Here is a 15218-nt window from a genome sequence, read left to right on the forward strand (position 1 = left end):
ATAACTTTTAAAAAACTACAGTTTGTTAGAATTTAATTCAATACAACAATTTGTAAAGAAGTCGACAAGAAGTTTATAACGTTAATTGAGCTTTGTCAATGATTGAGTGAGCGTTTAAGTAAACATATTATGCTGGGGGATGTATCCTTGTGTTGTATTACTTCATCTTGCATGGAGTGGCGACCGCAAGGAATCCACTGCCTGCTGTAATGACAGCAACCCGTACGTGATAAATTCGATTTACAGGTTTGTTTCAATCTTCCGCAGCTACGGCGTTGCCAGCGGCAAATTGCATTGCGGCTTTACCGGTGTCCACAGAAATCAAATCCCAATGATACTTATTGGGTGCGTTGGACGACGCCTGCACGCTTACATGCTGTATTGATAGGATCAAATTCGCAACTAACTAGTATGATCATCGGTCATAGATAACGGAATATAACGCATACATCCGCTGCACATACTCAATGTTTCATTGCTACGCAGTGTAGCCACTTTGTAAATTATATTAACGGTTATCTTAATTCAATATTTAAAGAATGCACATTCATCATATCGAGTGATGAAATAAACTATGCTCACTACCTAGAGTTGCAACATAAAGTATTATTATTTGAAGATTTAAATCTTCACCGATCATTACGCAACATTCTTAGATCAGCGCAGAGTACATTTATCATTTGTAAATATTTCATTGACACAATCAATAATATCGGTATTTAAGCAACCGTTACGTTCATTTTTTAAATAACTCAAAGTATACGACGAGAAAGCTGTTTGGTGCATAAAAACATATCAGTAAAAAGTAGCATTGACATCGATTAGAAATTTATATTTTTTGATAGTCCGAGTTTATTTTGAATAGTATCATTTTGGTTTCTTCAATGCAATTCTTTGAGTTTGCACCGTGGTCCATCCATATTTGTCCAAGAAGTACTTACTAGCCGTACTTTCTTTTGCTCCACATCTGTAGAAATTATGTAACAGGCCGTGTTGGTGGTAACTAATACGTAAGAGTGAATACCCCGTGTGTACGGTACGTTCGACCGGTCTTTTCTAACGGACCTCTAAACTCATTATCGAACAAGTAATCATCCAAAGTACCCATGAACCTCACGTTCGACACCAATGCTATATTACTTATTTAATCTTATGAATGAATCGAATGAATAGGCGCCTGTTTACTTAGTGAAACCCAATCGCAAGCGTTGTACGACCTTAATTGGTTACTTATTTAAAGTATCGACTGTAGATATGATAAGGAGGAATAAATTATACCTAATAGTAATTACATTAACGCCGATTTATGTAATTATTAATTAACTTAATATGCCTTATCACATTGTAAGAGTTGCCTCTCCACTCATATGCCTATAAAGATTTATGAAAGCGTTAGCTTTTTTAAAATTAAATAATTATAAAAGAAGTATCAACAAGCAAATATGTAGGGGCGGGCGGCTACAAGGTTCCGTAGCTAGAAACCCCCGCCTACTGACTCGCCGCCATTGTTCTACCCGACTCCATCGCCCCCGGCTTATTGCTGGCAATTCCAATTAAAATTTGCTTTATTATCCACCTATCTATTTTCTAATGAAGGAGTTTTGTATCATAAGTCCGGTCCGAGGTACACCAGTCGTGCTTTATGAACCGATTGTTAGAAGCAACACAATGCTAATAAAACTCACGCGAAAGCTAATTATATGTATGACCATATTGAATTTCGAAAAGTAATAGATAAGCATAGGAAATAACTGATTGTTGATTTAATTATTTTACCTTAAATAGTACAAAATTATTTTATCAATTTGTCTTGACCAAACTTTTCTATTTCTTGACGAATTAAATTCAATGTCTACTTTATTAAGCAGATAGGGCAACCAATTTGTTATATCTATCTAATTCCATACATCCCCGAGTTTTCCTCTTCCTAGAATGTAACATATAGACATAAACAGCAATCATAAGTTTATTGTCCCCACCGATACTCCGTTAGGCAAGTCCTCAACGGTTTTGCACGCACCATGCAAATGCTAGCGAAGTCTCGTCGTCACATTAAGCTAATATGTAATTGATTGGTTTCCCGGTGCACTCCTGTCCCACTGATGGTGGATGCAAAAACACTAATGTCATAAACTTATAACGGGGACCTTGCGGTTCCGGCATATTCCTCAAGCTGCGGTTTTATCGACGTTTATTCTATTATTTTATCGTGAATGCCAAATGTATTCTCAGACTGTTCGATGTTACTTAATACCAAACTATACATTTTTATGTCTTCCGGGATTGACGAATGTATTAACAAAAATATGGATTAGTTTCGCTATTTATCAAATAACCGAGTTAACGACTTATTTTAAGTTATAATTTGATTGATGCCAAAACATAAAGTGGGATGATTTGATGTAATGAGATAATGACCTGTGATGTTAAACTGTTTATTGATCCACTACTGAACTAAATTAAAAGTCTATCACTCATGTCATGTATTTATCTCACGTTGTTATATACTGTCAATCATTTTGATGAAATAATTAGTTGAACAAAAAAATACCGCTTCATACAATGAATGGCTTTGTTTTTTTTTAAATATGCATCTTAATTAGAACAATGTTTTTGTTAATTTGATAAAAGATAGAGTCATAAAACGACGAATGATAGTGGGGAACTAGATGATCTATTTTACTTGATAGTTTTGATTTATAATATTTTAATTTAAATCAATTTACATTGTAATGTATTTTCAAGGTAAATTTAGAGCAACAACAATTTAATGGAATAGAAATAGTTAATAACACTAGTTTTCATCTTCTATTTGGGTTTAACAAATCAAGTATCAAGTTGCAAGCGTATAAAGTCAAAATACATTAATTATATCGTCGCGTCATCTCGCGCCTCCCGTTATCGGCAATTGATCAAACGTTTGCTTCATTTGAGAGCATCATATCGCGATTCATCGTGATGTAGAACTATCGACCGAACAAACTAGGTAACTGATTTTTTCCGGCGCCGTTTCATTCGCCTACAATTTATTTTATTGACATGATATGTGTTTATTGTTTTAAAGACCCACTGACCCATATTTTTTTGAATTAATATTTAAAGATGCAAGTAAACCGCTCTATCACGACTCACGAGGTGAGTGTGAAAATTAAAGCTCGGTTTACCGGAACAAACTCGCGGTAATTTATGTGGAGCAATGTATTGCGGCCACACGATGAGACGCGAAACGATGCCGGCGAATCCCGTTGTGACGGACGCTATTACCGCCTACAATTCCGCGCACGCGTAGAAAAACCGACATCTACAGAGATGTCGCGGGATGATAACATTGGATGGACATTTGACAACACTGCGCCTGCTCGCTAGCCAACCATATCTTTATTTCGAATCGCACTCTTCCTGCGAATACCCAATTACACTCACAAAGAATGTCGCCGACACAAAGTCAAATTCGAATGCGCTTCATCTTTGCATGCGATAGAGCGAGGCGCAACTTTTCAAATGTCTTCACTATCGTAAAACACTCTGCTGTATAAACACGACGACCATTATATACTCGGAGACTGGACGGTACGTGCATTTTTAATGTCGCATTATGTCTACCAGTATAGCAAAACACGTTTAATGCTAGATATGTGATAACAATTCTGCGTTTGTCTACCGACACACATTTCTCTTCTGGCCGTTAGACAATTTACACACTTGACATGTTTTAACTCTTAAGGATCTTTTATTTTTAATTGGTTGGTACCCACGGGAAAGGTAATTTCTAAGTAATTGAAAATAAATAACGGCCTAGCAGTATTATGTGCATCACTGTTCTACATGTTTTATATGCGCATAAAAGTTCAATTAACTAAATAACTATACATAAAATAACGCTGATAGGACGCTTTATTTACATTAATTCAACACTATTTCAGCACCTTTGTGAAAGCTTTAAAAGCTTATAGTTAACTGAATATAATCGTATAACAATTTATTACTATTATCATCAAGGAATTTATCTTAGCGATGCCGCGATCTCGGGCAAACGGCAACATAACGATTGGTCACTGAGCAAATCTCTACGACTGCGTTTCCGCCACGTTGATTAGTTGCAGAATCATAGATGATCATAATGACTGTACATTCATTTCTTACTATGTCTAAGCTCAATGAAGCTTATTTAGAAAAGCAAAGTTAATACTCATCCCGATGCTGAACTATAGCAAAGAGGATAATACCGATCTGCACTATAATGGGCAAATGAGATAAGACATACCTGACCGAACGCGCTCGCTACTATAATGAGAGGGTTAAAGGTAAGATAGTATCGGCCAGCGAATCTCAGAGGAGTCGCTTCCCATTGTCAATTAAAAGCCCTTGGCGCAGATTGCGACCGATCGCCTTTTGCCTGTACTGTACGAGTATTGTTTCCTGATACCTCCCGGTGCCCGAGGGTGGTTAATGTGCAACGTTTCCTGTATAGCCGGTCCGCATTAAACGAGCCCTCATTGTTGGCGGTCGCTAAATTAACATAAAATCTATTTAGATTTGAATCATAACTCGATCATTGGAGTGCAATCCGGAAACAATACTATACTGACTGATTGAATCTCCATCGGCAATCTAAATCACTCCTGGTTGAGATTACGTCCCTATACATCTGTGCAATAGGCATTGCCTTATTGTTGTCTATTTTAGATTCATTGGTGTCTGTCTACCGCATCGATTTGGTTCTTTCCGCATTTGCGCCCACTTTGCCGTGAATTGCTAAGAATCTGATTACAAAATTTATTACATCTGTTTATCGATTACTATTCTTGGCTAGACTATAAATAAGGTGTATAATTTAAATTTATGGTTACTTAAACAATTTTTAATGCTATCTAACATTTCCTATTTAACTACAACTACTAACTCAAAACAAGAATGCTTTTGTATGCTTTTCTCTCTCACTTTACACTCAATAAACATGTATTACTTGTCTTCTATTACCATTAATTAGCATTAAACAGTATAAAACGTGAGATTTTACTAAACGATCATGTTCAATTATTTATGAGATCGATCTATTTGTAATAGAAATTTAGATCAACAGCTGTTCCGTCGATTTAATCCCTTAATTTGTGTATTTTTTTTAAGTTGAAAGTAGTTTTAAGAAATTATTTATTTACCCCTTGAGAACTTCGACACACATGTCAAGCTGTCTCATTATAAATAAAAATTCTATACGACCATTGTTCTGTATTCTCGTGCATTTTAAAGAATATTCGTTGTTTCAAATGGAAAGATTTTTCTTTCAATTACAGATATCGCGTGCTACTTTTATCTCAAGAGCCATCGTTTATCTTTCGCATACATTGTTTCACGTGTCCACGCCAAGAGACGTTTAAAATGTGCCAAGAAAAAATGCTTTATTTACCCCACTAAGTAATATCGATACCATCTCACTGACAGTTCAATAGGATTATCTGTACTTTTAAAAGATTTTACATTGCACGTATGCTGTGTGGTTTTAAAGTTAAAAAATTTAATGGTAGAAAAAAAGTCGGCGTCTGGGCTAATTAATATTAATAAGCCGTGATTATAGGCGTGTAGTAGCGTACGTCTCTCGTATGTGGGTCAGGTTCGGTAAAACGGTAAAAGTAACAGGATGACATAAACTGGTTTCGTAATTTGGGTGCAACAATCGGGACGAACTTGTGTTATGGGAACCTGTACAAGTATTCCAGTAATACGGTTCTGGGAAGCGCGAGTTATGTCGAAACCTTTGGAAATTCGCACGTGCGAATTTGTATGCTAAAATGTTTCGACGATAGTTGTGTTAGCGTATGCTTGTGATGTTTTCTTCGTTTGATTGAATTTACCGTTCTAGTTCGGTTTTTTAACTTTAGCGTATACTTGGAAAATTGTATTAATAAATATTTTCCGTATTTTTATAAAACAGAGACTAACTCCGATTTAAAGTTATGATATTTGTATTTTTATGTATGCAAAGTCTTTCAAATCACACAAACTTCAACATAATTTATGTATCTCTATCTTTACTAATTGCCGTGTATATTTCTACGGTACACGTAATTACTCTGCATCATTAACAGTCATTACATCGTATCAAATAAGATCTACCATGTCTATTTGTTATATCCAAGTCTCCAAGACGGCAATTACACTTAAAACATACAAGCCGTACGAAATATATAACTGTATCTCAATCCGTTTTTCACTTCGTTGACTTAATGGCCCTCATTTTATGAATCATTTCGACATAATTTGACACCACTATAATATGATAACATTATTCAATTTTTTACCGTATGATGAGCGATGACTCTACTTAGCTGCTAACATCGTAGGCAGCGATTTATCCTCCTCGGCGATTTATATTATTGTTACACTTATTTTAAGTATTCAATAACTTATACTAGAACCATAGGCCATTCAGACGCAACATGTTATTTTCCGAACATTTGCTTTAAGTGCTTCCTCAACGGCTAATAAGACATAATGACGTGTTATTTCTGAAGATTCACGAATTCCGATCGTCAAGAGTAAGGTGCGCGGGGTTACTGACCTGAGAACACTTCAACCGCTACCCGTAACTGCCGCCCGTCCTGTTGAACAAAGAAATATCTATTGTTAATTAAACACTTCGCACATGGTCCTGCTAAAGATACATTATGGCCTCTTATTTCATACAAAGTGTTACAATGTTCACTCAACACGAGTGTGTAAAAAAAGAGATTTCAAGAAAGTTTTTTATGGGTTAAATTAAATAGGTAGATTCCATAAGTCATACAGATATTAAGATTACATGTGACTAGTGATCAAACAAATATACAAAGCAATTGCTATCTAAAGGTTAACTGTTTAACGGGTCTGACCATGTTTACGACATCTCGATGATTGTTATGGCGGATAAACACGACTCAGTATTATGTAAGTCGTTGAAATGTAACAGATATTCGCTAGAACGTACGAACGCCATTACATGTAATAGTATTCGGAATTGGAGAGTACAATTCAGTTAACAAGTTTTAGGTAAATTGCTATGATTGAATGAATGAGGTGATTTTGAAATAGTTTATCACGAAATTTTCTTCATATTCAACAAAAAATATAAATAAATGAATGACAATAAGACTTTTACAATGTGTTTCATTACATAAGTTTAAATAAGGTATGTTACGAAAAATACGTAAGGTCCCTTCTGAAAAGTAATTCTGTAAACAGTTATTGTATAATTAAGCTGTGTTTTGAACATTAAAATTACGTTGAGTAGTCGTTTGAGTAATTTACATTTAACAGTATCTTACTACTGTCTCTACGTACGACAGCTGAATTAAAAAGTATTTAGAACGGTATTAAAATTAGGGTATTATATGCCTTATTTGTATGCTTAACTTGCGAGTGATCTCTTGATAACCTAACCTCATGCAGATCGCATAATTCGATTGAAACTGTAATACAACCAACAAATGTATCAACATCTTTAGCGCATAGATTAAAATTAATCATAGTTACTGTTACTGTTAAGATAATTCTGGCGCAGCTTCGTTAAGAATTTAGGACGTATATATAAAATATGTATATAATATTCAAATCAAAATGACACGCATAAATATTTCCAGTTGGTTTACTTAATGATACGTGAAATTAAGAAACGCGTGGGTATGTATTTGATTGACTGCATAACTAGCAGACAGTTACTCGTTGGATAAAAAACTCAACAAATAAAAGCTTCACAAATCAACAACATTCAAAGTATTTGAATGTGAACCGTGGCGTTACCGTAATCCGTTGTTACAACATAACAATTGTTATACGAATCAAATTCTCCGACTTACTATCGTGGTAAGTTTTTATGCATTAATTATGTGGAACGAGAAGTTAATCACTTTGAAGAGATATAATAAAGGAATATATAAAAGCTTTATTTCTTGTTGAGATGTTGAATTCTTATGGTTTGTTATAACTGAGTACCAGTATTAAACTGTAGATGCCATTCATCTATAGTTTAATTTTTTTTTATACCTTAGGAATATATCCAAATTTTCTAAAAATAACTGATTTCTTTCTCTGCATCTAACTTTGCAGTCAAACTACTACTTATCTACCCATCTGTCAATGTCACGAAATGTCTGCCGATTTTCTCACGTGAGCAATTCGAGGAAGTGTTTCTATCGCAATTACCAACGTAAAGAAGCCATTATGGTACGGGAGCTATTAACGTTGAAAAAGAAGTCATTTTAGTATAGCTGGTTTTTTGATATATTGTTCCTCTAGCTATTTCGGTTAGAGTCCGCGCAGTCTGGCTGGCCGGAGTGGTTGCGTTCAGTAGTGCGCATCTTATCTGCACAGGAAATTATCCTTAATTTAAAGTCATTTTTTAACGCGTAATTTTTAAACTTTTGCCTTTAGATAGATCCATCAATCATAATTTTTTTATTGCAAGACGTTTTTTTCGTTGTTAAATAGGTGCCAGACGCAATTTTTAATTTCGTTTTTATAAAAAATTCAAATTATTTTAGAATGTCTGTAAATTTCATATTATGTTCTTCAAACATAATATAATCTAAAATTAATTAGCCAGACGCTAATTCGATTGTTAAGTATTAAATATGTACAAATAAAAACGTAGTGAAAGTAGGTAAGTATAACAATTTGATGATTGTGTATATGGAGAGATAGTTTAAAGTGCAAGAGAGATAGAAAGGGTCGGCCGCGAAAATTAAATAACAATAAAAAATAACTTCTTTTTTTCGAAAATATACCTAAGATGCATAGAAATTGAATTGTTCCTACTCTAGGATTCCCTGTGTTGTGGGAACAAGTACCTTCCATTGGTACATTTTATTCCTTAGGCTAAAAAATAAACTATTAGGGTACATCAACAATCTTCTATACAAAACAATTTTTTTATTACTTATCTATTAAGTTATGGGTTTAAATGAAAACAGCGATTACATAAACTTATGTATATTGTTTCCAATAGCACATTGCCTAATACCACACATTACACACCGCGTACAAGAAGAAAAAGAACCACAAACAAAATACAGTGTTGCCAATACAAGTTAAATTTTCTAATATATATCTAATATTAACTAGCGACCCGCCCGGCCCTGGCTTCGCACGGGTGCAATAATCGCTAAATACACTACAGAAAAACTGTGAACGTTGAATATAAAAACATAGCGGCCCACTCCGGCTTCGCACGGGTATAAAATACTAGCTTTCCGCCTGCGGCTTCGCCCGCGTTTTCAAAGAAAAACCCGCATAGTTCCCGTTCCCGTGGGATTTCCGGGATAAAACCTAGCCTATGTTACTACTTACTCGTGGATAATGTAGCTTTCGAATGGTGAAAGAATTTTTAAAATCGGTCCAGTAGTTTATGAGCCTATTCATTACAATCAAACAAACAAACAAACAAAGCTTTCCTCTTTATAATATTAGTGTAGATATAGCCGGGCGGCCGGCTGGTACCGCCGCAAACGCTACGTCCCGCAATTTTTAAATCTGTAATATCTTCGAAAATATTCACTTAAATCCATGTGTAGGTAAAAGGCCATATAGATCTATATTAAATGAACAATGTATTCAAGGTCTTTAATTGGTTAAGGATTAATGCTGTATTGGTTAAAATCGCTTCGAAAATTAGCCATTATTTGTCGTAAAAAGTAAATGATAAAAAAAGTTATTGTGGGTTATCCATAAGAGACATATACCATCACGGACTTTTCTGTAGACCTTTTCAATGTAGTTAGTACATTATTTTGATAAAACTCGTAGGGTGCCTCCGTTTGCACTGTAAGTGGAAAAATTGTAATTATTTACGTAATCACATTAGAAACCTCAAAAATAACAGTAGGTACTTCTCCACTATTTAATGGATGTTATTATACATATAAACCTCCCAATTGAATCACTCTATCTATTTAAAAAAACCACATCAAAATCCGTTGCGTAGTTTCAAAGATTTAAAGAGACATAGGGACAGAGAAAGCGACTTTTTTTTATACCTACTATGTAGTGATGATGATAACAATATTAATTCATTAATCTTAATTCTTAATATCCTATATATACATAAATCTCGTGTCATAATGTTTGTCCTCAATGGACTCCTAAACCACTTAACCGATTATAATAAAATTCGCACACCATGTGCAGTTCGATTCAACTTGAGAGATAGGATAGTTTATACATGTAGGTACCACGGGCGAAGCCGGGGCGGACCGCTAGTATACCTACCTATATAAATTCATGCTAACTACTTTAGTTAAATTCAATACAAACTTAAACATGCGTGTGTGTGTGTGTTCACGTGTGTGTGTCGTGTGTGGTGTGGTGTGTGTGTGTTGTGTGTGTGTATGTGTGTACATCAATATTGAAACAAACTTTCTAGTTGTTTACAGATGACGGAATATTGGAAAACAATAACAATTCCTTAGACGATAACATAAATAATTCTGACAGTGTAAGGAAAGATGATGATGATGATGATTATGAAGATGGCTTTTTAAATTTAACAATGTAATTGTTTAACCTTCATTGATATAGTTTTTATTCCATTCTTTTCAATGTATGGTAACTTTAATTTATTTTTCACTTTTATGTTTTTTTTTCATTTTAGCTTTTATTTATAAGAACAAGTGTAAATAATATTGTATTCTTGCAATTATTTCCTGTCGCATAGTTAAAATACACTAGCTGATGAGCTGCATGCTTCATTACTTTTTTTTATTTATACACATTATTTAATACTTAACAATCGAATTAGCGTCTGGCTAATTAATTTTAGATTATATTATGTTTGAAGAACATAATATGAAATTTACAGACATTCTAAAATAATTTGAATTTTTTATAAAAACGAAATAAAAAATTGCGTCTGGTACCTATTTAACAACGAAAAAAACGTCTTGCAATAAAAAATTTATGTCTGATGGATCTATCTTAAGGTAAAATATTAAAAATTACGCGTTAAAAAATGACTTCAAATTAGGGAAATTATCCTGTGCAGATGAGATGCGCACTAAAAAACGCAACCACTGCGACCAGCCAGACAGCCCGGACTCTAACCGAAATAGCAAGAGGAACAGTATATCAAAGAACCAACTATACTAAAATGCTCTCTTGTCAACGTTGGTAGCTCCTATACGATTACCGAAGGCTTCCACGGCCCTTCCGATATAAACTGAGCTGCTTTAGTAGTTTAATCTTGGCTGTAAATTCGTATTAGATAACAAGTACCGAGATCGAACACGCGTGCACACGCATGATTCGTGCCTTTTATCTCGTTAATCTGATGTTACTTCAACGTGCTATCTTATTGGCGTTTAATGTACGAGAATGTAAACGAAGGTGTTCGTTCGAGGAAGGTCGTGTATGTATAACGAAAGCTGTATACGTATTTGTTTACCGACATCCTTTCGTACCTTTCCGAGAAGCGATATCGGGTCGATAACCTATGAGTACAAATATTGACATAACACAGACTGTTTTATGCTCTTTTCACGAAATATAAACATAGTTTACGGCGCTTTGTTAATAATTTATAGTGTAAAATGAAACTAGCTATAAATAGTTAATCTTTCTATTACTATCGACAATTTAGCTTCTAAATTACTCAGCACCTGTAATCCGTTATTGGAATCGAGTATCTATCGACACCTCCTAGAAATACTGTCTCTCCCACGCGGTGCAACGTTATCACGTCTTCGAGATCAACGTCGTACATCCAAGCCGTCTCCCTTGACTGTTACTAAAAACTTGGCAATAACTTAGGAATATGTCCTATGCTTTTACAGCTTTGCGCGCTATGGAAATGTGCATGCAAAGCACGTTTTGAACAATAGAGAAATAAAGCATGTTCCATTTCCACCTCTGCTTTATTCGTATGGAAACATACTGCCTAAAAGAGATTATCTCACCAAATATCGGTTTGGTTTACATACTGTGAAGGCGTCCTGGTCGCGCTTAAGGTGAACGAACGGAATAAAAAGTGATCATTCAAAATCTATATTGAGTGTAATTCGATTAATTTTTTTCATACGACCATCGACCCGCTGTGCCACACTGAATTACACTATTTTTCGTACCGTGCCCATGTACGTGATTTCATCCGCCTTTTATCAATGTCGTTCCGCTGAAATGAAATTTCTAAGAAGATTTTACACCATTCAATACGTGACAATGTTATGATTAATAATAATTATTTTGATACTGAATTTCTTTCTATAAGATTATTCGCTAGTTGTTTTAACCACAGTTTTAGGTACTTGTTATTTATAAAAAGTGTGGTAATAAATTGCGAAGTACAGCTATTTTTCATCACCGTAAAGCGTGAAATCCGATTCAGGATACCTACAGCAGATTAACTACGGGGCTACGAAATGGCATAGAATCGTAAAAAGTATCTGAGTATTTTTTGTTACAAAGAAAAAACAAAATGCAAAATGGTATTGAGTAATACATTGTTCATTGTTCACGTTCTTATATGTAATATCCATAATATAACAGTGGCGGACTAACTGTAAAATGTCGTTATTGTATACATTACATCGAAAGCCCTCGCTGCATCAAAAATTCCGGCGTCATTCACCTACACCTGACAGCTTCCACGGTACAATTTCCTGTTCCAACCGCATTCTGCTCTCCAAAACCACATTGAACAAAAACAAATTGGCCGACTCCAACTTCATAGGTAAATGAGCATAAAGAAAGTAAATATTTAATACTATCTACTACAGTCATAGATCCTATCCGTCTTGTATTGGTGTCATTTAAATATCAGTGACATTCAGCGTGTTAGTTGACGATAGATTCTTTTATTCTCTTAAATGCAAAACCGTTTCGGCTCTTGTTCGAAATCCTTCCATGACAGCCACTATAATTATGTGTAAATGTGGAAGTCCATAAAGCGTTCTTTGTGTTTGTCATAAATATTTATGAGAAAATAGTTATTTGGCGTATACTTTCTGTTCGGAGGATACGCATTCTATTGTTACTCTAATTGAATATGGTAGGTGCAAATTTGTTCCAGTCTAGCTATTCTATGGGTGCATTAATTTATGACATTGACTCCATTTTTATTTCTAATCGATAATTCCCTAAATATTCGTCTGATTATTATATAATGATGTATAAGTAAGATAGTAATCCTACTTTCTCTTAACTAGTTTCTTGAGGCCACTATAAGAAAGTAAAACCCCGCTATGTTGGCGCTCGATGACTCGCCCCGTGTCCTGTTGACACACAAATTGCCATGATAAATTATTCTGGAATATCAATAGGCTCTTTTATTTCTATACACAATTTTACTGTCATGTGTTGTAGCTACAGATGAATTATGTGTTCATTGTCAATGGGCAATTTAATAAGAACTTGTGCGCAATAAATATAACAGTAGTGTACGTATAATTTAAGTGGCGACATATTTTGCGCATAACCACTTTTGGAATGTAGTTGCATGCAGTCCTAATGGGGTCCGTAAACATCAAATGGCCTTAAAAGCAGTAGAATTTACTATAGAAAAACTGATAGCAGTTGTTTGATGAGTACTTCGACGCAACGATCCTAATACTTTTCCACCGTATGTGGAACGCGGGAACAGTTCACTTATAGCCACTTGTTATCAAGTTGTTTGGACTTGCCCTCTGCCCTCATCGCTGCACCATTTGCAACTGACACTAAGTTACAACGAATAAATGAGATTATTTTCAATCAGTTCCATAAAGTTTTGAGTAAAAATTTTCAATCTTCACAATTTATCAGATCATTTTTTGATATTAATTGGGATTTAACATTTCATGAGCAATTGAATTGAGCCAGGTATCATGGTATCATGTAACGTGTTGTTCGCAGGTATGTAACAGCGTTGACACACTTTCTGGGATTCTTGCAAAGGGTCCTCGGCGACTATCACGTTTCCCATGTTAAGAATGGTTTATTGAAGTCATGATGTGACCTTAACATTGTATTTTACGATTGTCTCGTCACCAGTCCGAGCACTGACATTTCAATAGGGAAGGTGAGCATGGGTCGCGGCGTGAGACGAGGCACGATGTGCTATACTATACCAAATGGTCACAAAGGTAAAGTTTCCGCAACGCTTTCAAAGACATGTGCATTCCTCATATTCGTAATGACTTATTTCCCCATACCGACGGTAAATGCGGAGGATTAAATGTTAGAGCGGTTGTCTATCTCTACAATTTATTACCGCAAGGCATTCATTTAGCAAACGGCCATCGATAAAGTCTCGCAAGCATTTAGTTGAATTTCACGAATTGGAGCCGGAAGCTTATCGGCGTCGAGTGTTGAGTTGAATTTGCATCTAGTATTTTCTAGTCGTTATGTCGATTGTAGGTGCTCACGATTTAACGCTGGTATTAATGCATTATTCAAGGGTTTTCATTAGACTGTCACTATCGGCGCGGGGAATCGCGCTCTCGTTAAAATGTACGGATGGCATGACGGCCGATCGTATTGGGCCAGCCGAGCGGGCACGCGAACACATATCACTGCGACTCAAACCGCTGTTAAACCTATTTGTACTTCACATTCTCTCCTAAGGGTGACAACTTGAAACTCCATCTGTTTCATTTATCTTTATTTTACTTAAAATTATTTCCGTTATACAGGATATTTGAACATTACATTCACAGTATGCAACAAGTCATAAATTTAAACAATTTTGTATGAAGCTATAAAATATTAGCGGTTCGTTTAGGTCTTTAGAAATCATTCTTGTGGTGTCAATGCGATGTATGAATAAGCGCTAAATATTTCATGTCATTTTATTAAGTGTTTGCTATGGATGCGATCTTCATTTATCATAAAACGTCACGTTGAATAATGCAATCTGTTTGTATGAAAGCTTGGAGCCTTTGTAATAACAAGGGTCATATTTAAATCAGGTTGCAGTTCAACTTGTTTATGAAACTTGCGACACCTAGACTTGTGGACTTGTTTTTCAACCCAACGTATGAGGTATTTACGGATACGGTTTACTTTCTGCAATATCGAGCACACATGAACATCCCGTTTGTTAACGACATTGCAATGTGGATGCGTGCCCCAAATATCTTTATGATTCTCCTAGAATTCCTCGTAATTTAAACACCAAGACTGTTGCAGTTTTAAATTCAAGAATGAGAGAGTTAGTAAAATAAATAACTACCTACTTAAATCAATAGGCTTCGTATCTTGAAATTTTCTGTTATCAG

General features: G+C 35.1%; 2 protein-coding genes across 3 annotated transcripts in view; one reads left to right on the forward strand and one right to left on the reverse strand.

Annotated features, from left to right (window-relative positions):
* The window catches only part of Atg16 (Autophagy-related 16), a 134209-nt gene that overhangs the window by 34564 nt on the left and 84427 nt on the right, over positions 1-15218 (forward strand). The gene's annotated exons all lie outside the window — the stretch shown is intronic.
* neo (ZP and PAN domain-containing protein neyo) overlaps positions 1-15218 on the reverse strand; it is a 44043-nt gene that overhangs the window by 17309 nt on the left and 11516 nt on the right. Inside the window, exon 2 of the mRNA XM_089695583.1 lies at positions 6560-6599. The gene's annotated coding sequence lies outside the window, so the exon portion shown is untranslated. The remainder of the gene's footprint in view (positions 1-6559; positions 6600-15218) is intronic.

The sequence above is a fragment of the Colias philodice genome, chromosome 5 (genome assembly GCF_061535455.1).
Source record: "Colias philodice isolate Cphi_HAF_F1 chromosome 5, ilColPhil1 Martin Lab GWU primary, whole genome shotgun sequence".
NCBI lineage: Eukaryota > Metazoa > Arthropoda > Insecta > Lepidoptera > Pieridae > Colias > Colias philodice.